Source organism: Paramisgurnus dabryanus, chromosome 16 (genome assembly GCF_030506205.2).
Source record: "Paramisgurnus dabryanus chromosome 16, PD_genome_1.1, whole genome shotgun sequence".
Classification (NCBI taxonomy): Eukaryota; Metazoa; Chordata; class Actinopteri; order Cypriniformes; family Cobitidae; genus Paramisgurnus; species Paramisgurnus dabryanus.
Genome location: NC_133352.1, coordinates 11,004,452 through 11,019,886, shown reverse-complemented (window position 1 = coordinate 11,019,886; position 15,435 = coordinate 11,004,452).

The following is a 15,435-nucleotide window of genomic DNA, read 5'->3' as shown; positions in this document are numbered from 1 at the left end:
CGTCTACATCATCTGCACTAAAAGGCAAATAAGTTTGTAATTGTTTACTGTGGTGACAATCTCACTGTGACTAATTGATTCCACTGCTATGCACAGAGGCAAATAATGACCAGACTACCGCCATTAGTGGGGCTTTTAATGATATGTAAGGCAGCTAATCTTTTCTCATTACCTGGACCAAATGCCTGCTGGGATAGAACAGTGTCTGCTGGCCGGAAGGCAAATTGGTCCCTGCTGCACTGTTTGGACATTCATTGAAGCTCATGAAAACACAAAACACTGCTAAGGAAGAGATGCCCTGTAGGAACAGTTTCAGACCGAAAACATTTGTGTCTTTTGTCTTGGTAAAAACATCCTGTTGCATCCTGAGAGGTTTGTAAATTCTTTATACCAAGAGTAGTTTTAAATTATTCTTTTGAAAGTATTATTTTATTGTATTTTATAAAATTGACAGCACAACATAATCATGAGGTTTCACACACACACACCTGCAGTGTAGTGATGTAGTTCATTTTATTTCTGTCAATCTTTATTATAAGTAAAATGGACATAGATGTTATGTAGGCATATCTCATAGTTTGTATTTTTTTATATGTATTGTAAAGTCTTTATTGTTTCTGGAGGTATGTATCCTGGTTTATGTATCTCTATTTATGTGCTCCTTTTGGGTATGTAATAAAAAGAAATAAAAATTGACAATTTATCATGCCCATTCCTCTTCATTCTTGTGCTTTCTATTATGTTTTGTTGTTGTTGTGGCTTTATGGCGAGAAGCAAAAAAGGCAAAAAATATTCAGTTGTCAGAACATAATGCAGACCATCAAGGGTTTATTTTATGCAGATAATGCTGAATCATGCATAGTTCAGCACAAGGCAACTCTGAATAATAGGCTTACCTGTGTCAAGTGCAATATCTGAACAAGTCCTGGTATTCCTCACAGTATTCAGAGATGAAAAAGACAGAAGTGTTTGGTAAGCCTGACACAAAGCCCCATCGCTATTATGATGGATCGGATTTGGGGTTAGGGCAATTCTCAGTTCACCGCAGCACGTCTTACAGCAGTATCTGCTTGATTGCCAGAAATGATATACAGACCCTTCGGGGAGCGAGGCTTGCTCTTAACCAGGCTTGGAAGATTATGAGTCAGAAAGCCTAGGTTTTTACAAAACCATGATGATGGAGTGGCTTTCAGTATCAAGACCACAAAAAGCAACTTTCCCACTAAATATTTTGAGAGATGAATTCACTAAAACCAGACATCTAAATAAATAATCACCCACAATTCAGTTAAACAGGTCTTAAATGCTGTAAAATAACACCATGTCCAAGGGCAGAGTTTGGGGGGACAGGGGGGCACCGTCCCCCCATTCCAGAGCACTTATTATTGTCTTGGGTATTAATGAACCATACATATAAGATTGATTTTTTATTTATCTAATCTTAATATTTTATTAGGTAGACTGGTCACAATTGTATGCAGTGTGGCGCTCTATTTTCCAAGCGTGTTGGCGCTGCAGCGAGTTGCAAATATTTCAAATACTTCAGGTTGAAGATGGAACTCAATACAATCATGTTTTACCTCACAATGCTGTTTGTTGTGCTGACACGGTCATTATTTATAATTAAGTGATGTATCAGTAAATGACCATTTAAATATCAAGCCATGAATCTAATCATGCATATGCATTTGGCTTTGTATGTTAATTTCACTATTGTATTGCAAAAGTGGGTACAAGTTGGCATCTTTAGCTTAACTTTCAACCTGTTTTTGTGATGTAATTCAACATTGTGATAATATTGTCTACCGTAGTAAAAGATTATTCGATTACTGCGACATAAAAATGTAATACCAGCACATGCGTAGTCTGTATAAGTATAGCTTTTAATATTTGCAAGCATCTGTGCCAATTAGCAGTACACATTAGCTCTTAACAACACATTACAGAGAGATATTTGTTTATCTCTAAAAAAATAGATAGATAGATGGGTTGTTTAAATCCATGGTTGGATAACATTTAAACAAACCATATTTAGTATATTTTTACTGATTATGACTGCAATATTTAATAAAATAATGACCAAATTATCATGTGGAAAGGGTGATATAATGGATCACATATCCAGACCAGAGGTGTACTATGCCACTGCATTTTAAACAGCCAAATTAGATCTCTAGAAACCAGAACACAGCACTTATGAAAATTAATCGATGTTTTACTACAGTTATACAAAATGGTTAGAACAATATAATTTACCATGTTTCTGTAACGGTGGTATTTCGGAAGAGACAGAGATACAAAACAAGGAAGTTTATTAAAACACAATACATTTTCAACAGGTTTAGCAATGGTGAATGTAATGGCAGGTAAGATGGAGCGCACACACACAAACACTTCTTGACAATCACAGTAAACATATAACACTTTCCTTGTTGTTGCCGGTGAAGACAGGATGAATGATGGGGCTGATTAAGAAGACAGGAGATCTGAGGATAGTGTGGGAGTCTGGTAGGTGAGATCATGAACAAGGTAAGTCCAAACGAGACCAGACTGTGACTGAGGCTCCGTCCGAAACCGCCTACTTTAAGCAGTAGGCGAGGCGAGTACAACCGTATGTCAGATTTATATGCCGCATCCAAATACCTACCACTTGCGGTCTTTGCACTTGCCCACTTGACTACTTACATGACACTTTACCTGTATTTTGCCCAAGTGTTCTAGTGGGGGTGAAGATCCCAAGCGTGCATGTAGAATTATTTTCCTGATGGGACACACTTGTTGAATGTTAATCCAGGTAGTGGCAGCAATTTCGTTTTTATTTAAGCTACTTATATATATATATATTATTTATTTATTTATTTATTTTTCTTTAAATAAAATGAACACATAAAATCTCTGAAATTAACATTAGCTGAACTTAAAGATTATTATGTACACTTATCTGAACTTTCAGTAGCAGAATTATTTGAACCTGTAAAAAACTCTTTATCTTGTGCATGCAGCTTTATTATTGTTTATTTCGTAGTCCATGAATAAACGACACAATTACTCTTATTTCTAATTATGTGATAAAAGCAGTTGCAGATGTTTTAAAAAATACATAACAATGTTTGCACCAATGAAATGTGCAACATATTTCGTTTTACTGCTAAAATATGTAAAAACTATTTATTACCTTACAATTATATGTTTCTGCATCATCTTATCACTCTTGATAGAGTCTTACGATTTACATCCAGAACATGATGCATGATGGGATACGCTTAGCCTTGAATATTGCTCAGAAGCAGTTGGTTTAGTGTGGATTAAGAGCACTGCACTTTGCCAGTTTTAACCCTCTGGGCTCTAAGGGGTTTTTAGGGCCCTGGAGAAGTTTTGACATGCACTGACATTTTTGCTTTTTTCAGTTGCTTAAAAACATAATAATGGCAAAAGTCTTATAACACTGCATTCAGCACAAACTGGGCTACTATATTATATGATTAACATGTATGTACATGTTTGTATTTTTGAGAGAAAAATGTTTATGCATGGTTTTTGAAAAAGAAAAAAATTTAAGTGACTGATATAAGTCCACAAAACTCATTCTAAACATGTTTTCCCAAGACTTTTCAAAACAGGATCTAGTAGTCTAGAGTTTTTTCTTTAAAATGATGTGAAAATCATTCTGCTTACTCCTTCACATAACACAATATATTGATTTACAATTTCAAAGTCACTTTTTGGTTAGGAACGCAATATGCAAGGAGGCTGGAAGCTATGGAGCTAGAAGAGTCTCAATAAAGATAAATGCACACACTACATTCACATATGCACACACAGGATTCATAAATACACACGCAGGATACACAAATGCACACAAAATGCACAAATGCACACACAAAATTTAAGAAGCACAGAAGATTCACAAATGTACACAAAATTCAGAAATGCACACAAAATTTATAAATACACAACCAATTCAGAAATGCAAACAACATTTACAAATGCACTCAAGATTCACAAATGCACAGGACAAGATTCAGAAATGTATTTCTGATGCACACACAAATATATCTTGATTTACAAACTGTTTTTGGTCTGTGAACTTTACTGCATTTGTGTGTGAATTTTGAGACTCCCCTGACTTGGCTCGACACACAAATGCCTTTTTTTAAACAGGGAATGATCAACAACCAATTAGATATCTCACTTGTTTTAGCCAATCACAAGAACGCACCCCATGTGGGGGATTGTTTACTTATAAGCCAATCACATGACCTTTAAGCTGGTTTGCCAACCGCCAATAAAACCGATAAAGAAGTAGTTTACACAGCGTGATATGCACGTGGTGCGGGCGCAGGCTAACGTTAGCGCGGTGAAGTTCTGCCTGTCAGTTGGTTGGTTGAGAATAATTGCAGATTATTCACATTGATATTGTAATCACGATTATCTGTATTTGGTGTCCAAACATACGTCCGAAACGCACAAAAATAAGCACAAATGGATAGTTGTAATTGAGGCTTTTGGCGTTTATAACAAGGAGATAACTAGCTAAACACTTTAAGTTCTACATACCGCTCCCCTGTGGTTGCCAGAAGCCATGTTGAGGTCTCAACCAACCAACTGACAGACAGAACTCCACCGCGCTAACGTTAGCTCGCGCCCGCATCACGTGCATATCACGCTGTGTAAACTTCTTCTTCTTCGGTTTTATTGGCGGTTGGCAAACCAGCTTAAAGGTCATGTGATTGGCTTATAAGTAAACAATCCCCCACGTGGGGTGCGTTCTTGTGATTGGCTAAAACAAGGGAGATATCTAATTGGTTGCAGATCATTCCCTGTTTAAAAAAAGGCATTTGTGTGTCGAGCCAAGTCAGGGGAGTCTCAAAATTCACACACAAATGCAGTAAAGTTCACAGACCAAAAACAGTTTGTAAATCAAGATATATTTGTGTGTGCATCAGAAATACATTTCTGAATCTTGTCCTGTGCATTTGTGAATCTTGAGTGCATTTGTAAATGTTGTTTGCATTTCTGAATTGGTTGTGTATTTATGGATTTTGTGTGCATTTCTGAATTTTGTGTGCATTTGTGAATCTTCTGTGCTTCTTAAATTTTGTGTGTGCATTTGTGAATTTTGTGTGCATTTGTGTATCCTGCGTGTGTATTTATGAATCCTGTGTGTGCATATGTGAATGTAGTGTGTGCATTTATCTTTATTGAGACTCTTCTAGCTCCATAGGAAGCTCTTGAATTATCTGTGATTGACAGCTGAAGAACAAAACAATTGCATAATGAGCTGCATAATGAGCCTTTAGGCAGGAATGTGAAGACGCCATTATTGTTATGTGTTTGTTTGTGAAACCAACACAAAAGAAATGCCTTCACATGCATGATCCTGCGTTAAATAAACTTACTGTACAGAGATATACGCGAATAAACTGGGTTTTAGATTAGATGCGTCTTAATACAAAGTGGGTCAAATATGAGGCATTGTGTGTTTGTGTTTGTGTGTGCGTTTGGCCGTTGATCGCGTCTGACGGAAGCACAAAGAAAACATAAGCGCATGGAGATAACTTTTATTTACTAGGCGAGAGTAACCATGTAGATGTGATGTTTGCAATCGTCTTTTATAAGAATACCAAAAAGCGCGTCAAATGAGGCATCGTGTCTTTGTGTGTGCATTTGGACATCGCGTCACACAGACGAAGCACACACACTTGCATCTTTTATAAGAATACCACAAAGCGCGTCAAATATGAGGCATCGCATGTTTGTGTGTGAGTTTGGACATCGATCCCATCACACTGACGAAGCACACACACTCGCGTCTGTCTGGAGATTTAGGCGCGAGTAAACAAGTATGTGATGTGTGCAATCGCATCTTTTATAATGATACCACAAAGCGCTTCAAATATGAGGTATTGTGTGTTTGTGTGTGCGTTTGGATCGAGTCACACTCGCGTCTGGAGATAACTTTAGTTACAGTCACGAGTAAACAAGTAGATGTCATGTTTCCAGCACTGTGATTAAAACTCAAAACAGCAGTGAATGGCTGCAGAGACGGAATGTCCATTGACTGTGGGGTTGCCTAATGAATATGGATGATCTCTGCTCTTCTCTTCAATGGAGCGGGGCGTGGCTCATTATAGATAATGAAGCAACAGAAGAAATACGGTACATCTCTCTCTTCTAATACAGTTAACAACGAATTACAATATTTTTAACGATTTCACTTACATCTTCCAAAAGCAGACATTCAAAGCATTATGTAGACATTTATATTTTGTTTCTATGACAAGTATTCGTTAAGTTACATTTCATTTTTCTGACGTGTTTCTGAAAGGACTTCACTGCGGGAGAGAGAACAAAACGCGCATCATGTTTATTTTCTTAATTTTGCGAAAAGCACAACATGCTGTTTTTATTGGGAGTGGACAGAAAAAAACTAGACAATTTAACGTTTTAAATGATGTATAAATCATATCTGTATGTCAAAAATCAGCAGAGTTATCTAAGTCTCTTTGGGGAGTGATTGAAAAATAAAGAGTTTGAGGCGCCCGCGCCGCAGCCGACCCAAGAGTGTTAATGCAAGGGACAGTCTTGCGCACTCACTTCCTGTCACATGCACACACTCTCGAGTGGCCAAGACTGCAAGTGTCGGTATTTTGGCGCAGCCTTTGTATTCCAAAAACAATAGGTGAAAAGCACCCGGATCACCTACTACTTCTGGCCAGATCCCGAAGTAGTCAATCGATGGACCCTTTACAATCCCGTGAGAGGAGAGGAGAGGAGTTATCCAACAAAGAAAAAGACAAAGGGACGTTGTTTTATTAAAAAATGTCCGAAAGCGGTAACGCTGCTCTATTTAACTGCATATACATATATTGAATAGCTGCCCCTTGTGGTTAAATTGCTAACTTGTTGTTATGATGACGTGTGTCACGTAATGTATCAGCATGGCAGATGTAATCACCCAAATTAATTTATACCATCTATGTTCATACTATTTAATACCTACTGTTTTGACAGTAAATTTAGTACCTACCGTCACAGTATGTGATTTAGGATGCAGCCTGAGTGTGCGTGCAGACCTTTTATTGTGCTGTTGATTGGATAATAGGAAACCGGTGGCGCTGATCAGAAGTCAGGTGACAAAGTGAAGTATGATTACAATACTTAATTATTATTTAAAGTTATCATCAGTGTTATTCCAGACAAAAGTGCATTAAGTGAGGCAATAAGAAAGTAGATGACATTTAAACCTCAAATAACAAACAGTGTTTCTGCTCATCTCATGTTAATCTCTGGAGTACCTAAAGAGTAGTGTTACATCCTTTAGATCTCAGAACAGTCTTTAGTTTTATCAGATTTATAAAAGACATCAGCTGTAGCGATTCTTTCCGGAATAGCATAAAATCCAAGAGGCATCCAGTGGATGGAGCGAGTCACGAGCCGACAACACACACAAAACATTATCCCACTATCTCGAGATAACGTATGATTCACTACATTTGTGTCGTTTACATTATATGCACTTATGCACCGCTAGCCAACAAAACACAGACATTTGATGCAGTTTTACTTAATGCCTGAGACCCATGACCTGGGGTGCGTTTCCCGAAAGCATCGTTAGCCAACTACTGTCGTAAGTTTCGTTACTGACAAAGTTCAAGGATTGGGTGTTTCCCGAAACCATAGTTCAAACGAACATTCGCAAGCTGCATCGCAAACTTGTGTGGCTTGAACGACAGCTCTTCACCTGTCATTAGAAGCATCGTTCCTTGTTATTATAATACGTAGACTAACGTTGATCATGCTTTTAAACAAAATAAGCAAAAAACCTGTAGAACAGTCTATATCCATCATTCTAAATATATAAAAATTTTATTTTACATCTTTAAGTTTGTAAACAGAATTAAAGTGCTGCATTTGAAAACTGCGCATGTGCGCATACCTACGAACTTTAAGACCCTGGGGAATACCTGGAAGGAGTGACGTAAGATGGAACTTACACATGAATTAAATATCTTGAAAAAAAAAACAGAAAACTAAATCACGATAACAAAATCAGTCTTCTGATGCAAAATATGTTATTAACAGCAAAGAATCTGACATTAAATTGATTTTTAATTAGTACTTCACCTCCCACGTGACATCATCAACTATGTTGTTAAACCAATGTGGTTCAAATGACGAATGTGCGACAAAGTTACTATGCTTTCAGGAAGCAGTCGTGACAATGTAGTTAATTTCTCCAACTATGCATCGCACTATGTTGGTTCAGCAGCGAGTTACGTCATTGTTTGGGAAACCCACCCCTGGTTGGGACCACCCCATAACCAGCGTTAAACAAACACACATTAACAACTCCGCTGCTACCCCAGATAAACAAACTATATCCATTATTTCTATAAGGCTGGCTTACTTGGAAAGCTAATAAAAGCTTTCTTCTCCTTACATCCAAAAACACCTCTTATGTGCCATTGTTGATTCTTGATATAAAACAAAGCTGTTGTGTGCAGTGATGCCTGTGACTTCAACTCGAAGAAACAACAATGGTAATCAGCATCCTCACCGTTCTCTGTCTCACTCTGATTGACATGTGGGCGTGCTTTTCCAGGGAAGTGCCCATAAAAGGAATATGGGGTCACTGATATGTAACAGGTATACCCATGTTGGAAAAAACCTTTTTGAAAGTTGTAGAAAAGAGGAGGCGTGAGTTTGGCCTAGAAATGCTCTGTCGCATGCTCAACTGCTTTTTTGACACTTTACATTTGTTTAGCATGAGTCCAACTCTTTAACTGTGTTAATAAGTCAGAATACATGAAATAGCAATAAACCACCCCCATAAAGAGCTATTAACTTAAGACTTATTTGAGCACACTATACATTAACTCATGAAAATAGGTAAAACTAAATCAGGTTCACATCTGCCTCTTTTAAAACAGTTCCTGGCATTGTTAAAATACAATGGAAAACGTTTCCTCACATATTTCACACTTGAATGCTTTTAGACTCCAAGAAGCAATATGTGCACATTTTAAGAATATAGAAATGATAAAGTAGTGCATGCTGTAAGGAACGTTTGGCACAGCTAAAAACACAAAGATTAAACTGTTCTCAATGCATTTTCTTTTTGTTTAAAACTCTTTTCTGTATTAAAATCCTAATTTGTTTTGGAAAAGTGTCTGTTGATTGGAAATTATGTTTATTTTAGGCTTACTCTGTGGATTTGAATTCTCTCAATCATTATTTAAACTTGTGTTTAATTTGTATTGTTTTATTTTATATTCATGCAATTTCAGTTGCGATTTTAAATTACATTTACTTAGCTTTTCATTTTTAGGAACCATGCAATTTAATTTGGTTAATCCGAATTTTAAAAGCACAGCTGATGATGAATCCATGAGCTCTGCCAGAAATAACAAAACGATTATTCAAATATAACTTTGTCTAGTTATACTTCTTCATAAAACTGAATATGTAATTTCATGCAACAAAAAAATCCCTCCTATGTCAGCTTAATATGCAGAGGCAAGTAAGGAACATTGCTATCAAAACATTTCTTTAATGCAGCTCTCAACCAGAAAAAAAACTTGCTAAATTAAAACATGGTCTTAATGCAAACAATAGCTTTGCTTCACACAAATAAGTGCAATGATTATGTCATACATGTTTACATTTTAATACAAAGACATGCAAATATCTATTTATATGTATGAAATATCATGTCTCGCACCACTGTAGTAGTTTTCCCGATAGCATCCCACACGAAATGTCATCGCACCCCTCCCATGTCTGTTTCACCCTGTCAGATCAAAGGTGTCAGTAAGTGGAGAGGGCATCTTTGGCACATGGGCATCTACATCCTTCTGGCAGTGTCTCTTACATAAACATGCTATCATCCAATCAAAGGCTTTTGTTGCCCCAATGCTTCTTACATGTGGATGTTAATAATGCATGATTACACAAAACTTCAAATGCTTTGTTGTCGTCATAAAACACGAACCGTATTTGTCAGTGCATACTGCGGTTTACCACGCAATAAAGGAAGTGGTGCATTGTAAAGTATGAGTTATTAATAAATTTAATCCACAATGAACTTAATGGGTTGCAAAGAAAATGAGATCCATTAATATCCGGGGAAGTAATACAGTAAAGTCAGGCATAATTTAAAGTCATTTACCATGTATATGGGCTGATATTATGCATGCCCTAAAACATTGTCAGTATTTTTAAAGCTTATTTTCGTGCACGCTAATAAAGGTTTAAAAATATATACGTCCTTTTAATGACTAACGGATTCAATTCTCTTGTGGAGGGTAATAATCACGGGCCCATAACCATATGGCTCAGCGCATATGAAATATGGATGCAGTATCTCAGTGTATTGGCTTGTTGTGAGTGTGTGCGCTGGTATTATGCCGACTAAATGCATGAGATCTGCACTGACCTTTCCATTTATGCTGCTGCTCAGGCGAAACATACCAAACATTGTCACAAGCAATCTTGTCTCTGTTTTTTTCTTTCAATTCAGCCTTGAATGAAAGGGTCAAATATGTGTTTTTTTTAAATTGCTTCTAGTCTGTTTTTTGCTTTTAGAAATTCCCTTGTTGGTTGCGGCTTAATCCCTAATAATAGCACAAATAAAGCTTAGGGGAAAGATTTGGTGTTCGGGTCTTCAAGTAGCCTTTAGGATTTACTCTGTGCGTTATATTAAAGGCAACCCAGGCTCATTCGCCATACGTACCTGGGACTACATTACTGCATAACAGGGGCGTAGCCACGAGGGGGCCTGGGTGGGCCTTGGCCCCCTCATTTACATGTCCGGCCCTCAGATTTCCAATTGCTTAAAATAAAATAAGAAAATGTTGATTTCTTTGTTCAATCAATCAATCAGACTATCGAAATGCTGCGCGGTAAAATGCATCTATTTTCAAACTTGATTGGATTAGCTCATGTCACGTGTTGTTGTGCGTAACTTACGCTGGCATCTTTTATTTTCTTTCACAAGAAACAACTTTCTGAAAAGTGACCAAAACTGTCTTTCAAGTGATGAACGAAGACAAAACTGACGATGCATTTATATCATTTTTTTAAGGTAAAATGTAAGGCAACATAAACATTTGTTTAATCTTTCCTCATAACATTTTAAAGCCTTGATCTACAGAACATCACCCAATATATAACCAAAAAATTGCATAATTAAGCCTAAAAAATATTACAAATGTGATCCTGCCTTGGAAACCCCAGCTACAATTCAGTGTTTTTAAAATGTTAATAAAATACAATAAAATAAAGAAATTATTAAAAGAACGAAAGTATAACCCGAATTGCCAGCTTTGTCTTTTAAATGTAGAAACAAAGAGGCAATGGATTATTAACATAGAAACCTCTTATGGACGTGTAGCCCGGTCATAACCTGCTGCATAACCTAAAATACATTGCCCTAGGTAAAAAAACAGGAGTTCACATATCCAGGGAATGAAATCTTATGGCTAAACACTTCAGTCGACTTATCAGTTTAACAGTCTCAAGTGCTCTCAGGTCATTTCAGGTGTTTAGACAGCACGGTTAAGTGTCCTTCCTCGAGCTCTTTCTCAATATTGAGAAATCCTACAAGCATGCATGTTTTCATCACTAAAAATTAGACCAATTTGTATGCCACTGATCTCCTAATAGCCATAGAGTGTAGTTCTCTGGGAATTCTTGGAAGTGATCTGCTGTTTCACGCATACAGGGCGAACGGAGGGATGATTTACAGAGATGTAGTGACATCCATAATTACTTTGTCACCGTCAAACAGTTCATCAAGTATGGATAATGGTCCTTATTTCCATGAAACTCACCATCTATAGTGCAGTTCAGAGTTGGGATTGCTTCGTGATCTTTAGCTCGCTATCCGGTTCTTGGTAAGCTGACGCACGGTCTTTTCAGAGCATGAGTGATATGGTGCCTAATTAAGAAAATGGGAGGTATAATGAGAGTGTGTTATATGAAGGCTTGATTATAGTGGTGACACTCAGCACTAATGGGAGGAGAACTATCAACAGTTTGCAGGGACCTTTAGGGTCTATCCTTAGACATCCTTACGAGTGTTTGTGCATCATGCCTCAAAATGTTTGGCTCATTGCGTAGCCAGAGTGTTGACTAGCAATATAAAGTCTGGCCCACATTGCAGCTTATTCTGGCCAAGAACCACCCACTTAGACGAGAAGAGGCTGTCAGGCCGACATTTACAAATATAAACATTTTACAGTTTGTATGTGTATGTGTGTGCTTGTGCTTGTGGGTGGGTTCATCTGAAATTAATGATCTCATAATAATACACCCATGTTGTATACAATTGAATACATGCGGTGTCAAACAATATGCTAAAAGTAGCCCCAAACAAAACTCTCGCATTTCTGTGAATTGCATGCAGGACTTGCATGACGTCTATTCGTGTCGGCAGTGTGGCAGTCCATGTTCTGATATGATGTCAGACTTAATTTCTCGCTATGTTCTACAGTCAATAGCAATTATAATAACTTTAAAGAAATTAAACATGCTCTGTTTGTTTTCTAGTAAATATAAATGTTTTATCTCATGATCAGTTATTCTTGTCAGTCATGCTGGTAATAGCAGTAACCATATAATCAAACTCTTTGGCTTATGGGTATGCAGCCCACCTCCTCTCTCTCTCTCTCTATTTCTCTTTCTCTCTCTATTGGCTTTACTTCCATATTGTGACATTTCTCAAGGGAAATTAAGCCGGGCGTGGCTTGTGTTTTCCACTCTGAATAGATTGGATATAGAAAAGTAGGCTTTTTTATTCAGAAATGGAACTAGCAGCAGACTGACAGTTTAAGGGGGACGGGGTTAATGGATGCTTGGCCCAAAATGTCAAGCAGAAAGATCGCCACAAGAGGGCGGATGTAGATTTTGGTTAAAGTTTATAAGGGAAAATTAATAATAATGACCCGAAGGGATCACATGTTTGTACACTGTAAAAAAATGATTTTTTTATGTTAAATCAACATATATTTTTAGTCACATTAATTTGGCAAATTGAGTTAAACAATTTCAACTTGTTTGTTGACTTATCACAGGTCAAAACTTTTAATAGAACATAGGTTAAAATGACTTGTAAGCCCAAGTTGTTTTAACTTCATGCTGAATGTTAATACATTTTTAAGAAGTGTAACAAGCACTACAACATTGAATTAACAAGTACAAAAAATAATTTTTATTTCATGGGGACTTTTAAGAAACAGTTAAATGTTTGGGTCATTATAGACCGTTTCAGCAGTAACAACATAAACAAGCCGCTGTCGCGGTCCGCACGTAACTTCCGGTAAACTCCGCTAATAATAAATAACAACAAAGTTCTTTAAACATAGTTTATTTATATAACAAGCAAACAAAACAACACATAGATTACCTAGGAAACCAAAACATTTGTTATTTTTGACGAGTTTAGCAACTAGTCAGACCATTAAAAAAACGAAACCGGAAGTAAGGTTCGGATCCAGACGTGTATCACGTGCGTCCGATGAAACCGTCTATATGGCAGTAAGCTACAGATTTTTTACAATTTCTTACAATAAATAAAATGAATTTAACAGGTGTAACAAATGAGACGTGGAGTGGATTCCAAATACATACATTTATTTAAACACAAGTAGGGTTGGGAATTGTTTTTTTCATTCATGTTTTTTTTTTTTCGATTCCAAATTCAACTCCACTTATCGGATCCGATTCCTAACGATTCTTGGTTTCGATTCAAAAGAGGGAAAAAGCAATAACAGTCAAGCCTTTATAGATCAAAAATATTTATTTTGTGCTATTAAAGCTGAACACAATAAAGAAGGCTACGTTACATAAAAACTTATTTAGGAGCTACAAATCATAAACAAAAATGGCTTGGCTAGCTCAAAATGAAGCAATAAGCCCCAAGAAACAGTGGGTTACCAGTGCATTTTATAACTGCTAAGGGCCGTTGTTAGGCACGACGCGAAGCGGAGTATACTTCATATACATAGCAGGATTTCATAAAATAAAACACAAATAAGTTGTAATTATATTAGTACAAATATTACTCTTCCGCCAAACAAAGTAGTTCCTCAGAATCAAGAGTGGCTGCAACAGAGTGCAGTTCAAAACCAACAGAGATGCAGCAAAGACACAATGAAAATATGATTTAAGACTGTGGTGTTTATTTTATAAATCAATATTCATCTAATTTAATTTATACATTAACATTTATATTGTGCAACTGTTGAAGTGACGATCAAATATGCTTGGAAGCATGCTCAACTCTTTCCCCGTCAGCGTTTTTTTTTTTTTTTAAGTTGCCACCCAGTTTTAGTTTAATGCCTTGCAGAAAAATTATCTTCTTTAAATAAACATAAAATATCAAATGACAGAACAGACCATCCGCTTTCAAACAACAACAACAACAACAAAAAAACTTTTCATCCTACCTTCATATGTTCTCTTATCACCTCTCAAATTTTCAGCTAAAAGCGGAGATAATTCCATTTTTGTGAAGAACTTTTGTAAGAGATCAGATTCAGAGCCATCAAAACTTACACGTCACGCTAAGTGAATGCGTTAGTGTTTAAGTTGGGTAAGATTGCCATCTAGTGGATAATAGCGGAAATATCAATTTAAGACAAAAACAACTCAGAGAACGTTTTCTCTTTATTGACGAAATGACTTAACAATATCTATGACATTTATCTGAATATCGCCATAATTGTGCAAATGTAGAAAAATTAAAAATATGATTAAAGACTGCAGTGTTTATTTTCATAAATCAGTACGCAGCAACAGTGGCGCAGTGATACTTATGTAATATGGTCTGAACCGTGGGTTTACCGGGGTATTTTATCACGGCTTAGAACGTGTTTCAACCAATCAGAATGAAGAACCAGAACGAGCCGTTTTATAATATTTTTTTTATAATTTTCCCTCGCAACCTAACACCTACCTAAATGATGGCGACTCAACAGAACATGCATGCAGCCCTTTCACTATAAATGTTGTGATCAATCTGTAACACACCTCAGTTTTTTCATCCCTTCGAGGGAGAAGGGAGTCTCACGTTTAGCATGTGTCAGCGCTGCAGCCACACTGTCGGCAGCTGTTAATGAAGAGCACCCGGCAGGGTTGATACTCTGGATGGGTAACGCATTAAACAGGGTGCATTTTTTTATTCGATACAATGAACCAACCACAGATGCTTTGCCATATTGCTGGTGATACCCATCTTGCAACATAATAGTTTATTAAAATAATTACACTTAGCTTTGTCTTTTTCTGATTTTGCAAATGCAGCCACATTTAGAGCGCCTTCCACCATAGTCCATTTTGCGAACTGACTAAGTTTACGAACGAACGGTCCTGTGCACTGTGCGCAGATGGCTATAGGTCAGGTGACTCAGGTACGCTGTCCAGAATTAATGA